This window comes from Apium graveolens, chromosome 2 (assembly GCF_009905375.1).
Source record: "Apium graveolens cultivar Ventura chromosome 2, ASM990537v1, whole genome shotgun sequence".
NCBI lineage: Eukaryota > Viridiplantae > Streptophyta > Magnoliopsida > Apiales > Apiaceae > Apium > Apium graveolens.
The window spans coordinates 285,628,542-285,632,490 of NC_133648.1; positions in this window are offsets into that span (position 1 = coordinate 285,628,542).

Sequence of the window (3,949 nt, forward strand, 5' to 3'; positions counted from 1 at the left end):
GTATAATGCGGATACCAAGAATATAGTGAAACATGAGTAAGTACTAGATTTGTCCTACATTGAGAAACCAGTTGAAATCATTGGTTGAAAAGAGCAAGTACTCAGGGACAAGAGTGTCAAGCTATTTAGAGTCTTGTTGAGACATCCCAAGGTCGAGGAGTCGACTTGGGAATTAGAGAGCCACCTGCGAGAAAGGTACCCCCATCTATTTGTGAGTTGATTCCGGGATGGAATCCTTTTAAGGAGGGGAGACTGTAAGAACCCTGATTTTTGTAATATTTTAAAACTTCTGTGAATAGTAACTTGAGCTGATTAAGTAATACGTATGGGGATCATCATAAAATGAATAGTGGAATTTTGAGAATCCGAGATCATATTCTTGTTTATCGAGGAAAATAAGTGAATGTAAAAGCCGACGGAATTCGAAGATTCACGATTATACTACGTGTTTTTGTATCCGTAAAGAATGGCGTAGTACCGGGAATACTACGTGAAATAAATAATATATCAAGGTGTTTCTATGATCAAGAGAAGAAATGGAATTGGTTATAGGATTATAAGCGATAAAAGAAATCGCTACGAAACAAGTCGTTATACGTGGAAACTAACGGAATGGAACGACGATTGCGTTTACGATAAATAAAAGAATGAGAAATTAAATCCCATGCAAGTTGGCCATAAATAACCAAGTCCTGTAGCTAGATTATTAGAAGTTAACTAGAATAGTTAGTGGAATAGTGTTGAACAGTGATGGGAGACAAACAAGTATGCAAGCCATACTTCTCCCTTTTCTCACTTCACCACACAATTAAACCAACCCATACCTTTGCCAAATTATTGTCAAATCTGCTGCATACATCCCATATATTCATTATACACTCCCACACTTTAGCCACAAAAGAAAACAACCCCTTTTCCCTCACTTAAAGCTCTCCCATTTTTCATTCCAGCAGTTCGGATTTTCTGAGCAAGGGAGAAAGAAAAATTCATAACTCAAAATATACTCATTCAAATATCAAGAAATTTTTACCATAGCTTCTCTATATCATGGGTAAGCTTCGTACCAAATTTCAGCCTCAAATTATTTTTTGTTATAAAATGGAAAGTTTGAGGTATATTTTATATATCTTCTTGATATGACTTCCGGAAACTAACACTTGGAGGTTGTTCCTTGACATGAGGACTTAAACTTTCATATTTGGATCTAAGATATTTTCTTAGTGGAATCCATGAATATATTGAGACAAAGTTGCTTGTTTGTAATGGGTTATGGGGATTTTGTCCCACATTGGTATTGTAAAAGAAAGATATTGAGTTTATATAGCATCTTGTGTTAGTGTTGTTTACAACTACTAGCATAAGTGGAATGCTTGTGTGGCCTAGTGCTAGTGGGAACTCTTATATTTTTCTTTTCTATTACGAGTTTAATTATTTATATTGATTATTTAATTATTAATATAAAATATATTGAGTAAGGATTATTTTAATCATACTCTGAATATATTTTATAATATTAATATTAATTAATCAGGATATAATATAAATAATAAGGAAAACCCATTTTGTTTACTTTTTATGTTTTGTTACTTGGTGTACCACATCGAGTAAAATAGAAGAAGAGCAACTTGAGATGCCTATATATTGAGAGGTATACTTGAGATTAAAATGACACAAGTCTCGGTGCCTACCTCGCAAACATATATGAGTTGCATAGGTTTTTTGGGCAAACTGAGGTGCAAGTCACCGTTGATCATTGTTGGTTCTTTGTTGGTTCTGTGGCCAGATTGATCTGTTGCTGTTTTATCCTGGAAGCAATATTGCTGCATTCCATCACAGCTTAAGTGGGGGGCAGTAATCTCTTCGAGAACAGTCAAGTCCTCTTGAAGGGTTTGGCGACTCAGCTGTTGTGTTCTTCTTCTTATCAGAATTTGGAAAGCGATAAGAGATAAGTTTTCTTTACTTTCTTTGTCAATTATAGTCTTTATAGTTTGTTATTGCCTTCGTGTTTTATTTCGTTAGTTGGTTATCTGCCATGTTCTTGTTATTATATATATAATTTCCCATTGTTGCTGTGTAGTTAGAATTATACCCAACAATCTTGAAGAGATTATAATTATATATAGTTAATTAGCAAGATGGTTAACGAAACTGCTGATGTTCCTAAAATTGTTGAGACTGGTTCTGGTTCTGGTGGTACTACTACCATTGACTGGACCATGTATCCTTTTCCCCATCCAATTGATTTATCAGGTATGCCTAATAAATTCAGTGGTGGAGCTTCTTTTTCTCGTTGGCAGAAAAAAAAATGAAGCTCTGATTAACGGTTAAGGGTCTATGGTTAGTGGTGCAGTATGATCCTCCTGGGTTGGATCAAGAGAAAGCTGAATCTGTTAAGGTTTATGCTTTATGGGATGAGAAGGATGGGGTGGCTAGGGCAGCCAATTTTGGCATCCTTGGAGAACACCTTGTTCGATGTTTATTCATCAGATGCCTATACTGCTAAAGTCTTATGGGATAAGCTGGACCAAACCCATAATACTGATTCTCAAGGATTTGAGAAGTATTCTGTGGCTAGGTTTCTTGATTTTAAGCTGGTGGATGGAAAATCCATGACTGAACAGGTTCATGAGTTTGAGATGTTAGTTCATGATTTGGGTGAGTCCGGTATGGTCTTACTTGAGAAGTTTCGAGTGATGTCTGTGATTGAAAAGCTCCCTAAGTCTTGGGAAGAGTTTGCTCTCTCCCTGAAAAGACAGAAAGGAGAGATCACATGGACTAACTTGATGGTGGACATCTCAGTACGGGAGCAGCACAAGTCCAAATAGGGACATGTGTTGCCTATGGAACATGGGAGCTCGAAGGTAAATATAGTGACTGTAGGATAGAAAAGAAAGGTAGTCACTAAGAAGGCTAACACTAAACCTGACAAGAACAAGGCTAAGAAACCAAAGGCGAACAAATCATGTTGGTCTTGTGGACGGGTTGGTCATTGGAGCAAGAACTGTCCAAGTAAGAAAGCTAAGAAAGCTGGAGTGGTAGCTCAAGCAAATACTGTGCTTGGATTTGGAACCACGAGTGGGCCAGTAGCTAACATGGTCATTGGTGAGGTTGTTGCCTCTGAAACCGATGACGGGTATGTTACTTACAACCCTGTACTACTTTCCACTTATCTGTCACATGAGTGGTTGATTAATACTAGAGCTAATGTACATATTTGTGCTGATATTAGCTTGTTTGTATCTTATCAACAGAGTCATGGAGTGACAGTGACGATCGGGAATGCTAGTGCTGCACAAGTGCTTGGAATAAGAAACGTGGACCTGAAGTTTGCTTCTGGGCGGATTCTATCTCTCACTAGAGTGTATCATGTTCCCTCTATTCGTAGAAATATTATAAGTGGAAGTTGTTTAGTTAAAAACGGCTTTGAACTTTCTTTGAAGTGTAATAAAGTAGTTATTACTCATACTTATACATTCTTTGGCAAGGGTTACTTGTCTGATGGTTTGTTTTTAATAAATGTTGAACCCATTTTGGGTGGTTTTATTAATGATAGTGTTGCACCTTCTGTTAATTGTGTAGAATCATCTGATTTGTGGCACTTACGACTTGGTCATTTAAATCTTGGTGCTCTAAAGAATGTTAAATTTAGAGTTGATTCCAAAGTATGCCATTGATAAGAAATCTAAGTGTCAAGTGTGTGTAACTGCTAAACAAACAAGGAAACTTTTTTATATTGTTGTTAGGGATTTAGACTTGTTAGATTTAGTACACTCAGACATATGTGAATTTGGTGGTGTGTTGACTAAGGATCACTGTAGATATTTCATTACCTTTATAGATGATTGTAGTAGATATTGTTATGTTTATTTGCTTAAACATAAGTATGAAGCACTAGATAAATTCATTATGTATAAAAATGAAGCTGAAACACAAATTGGCAAAGTACTTA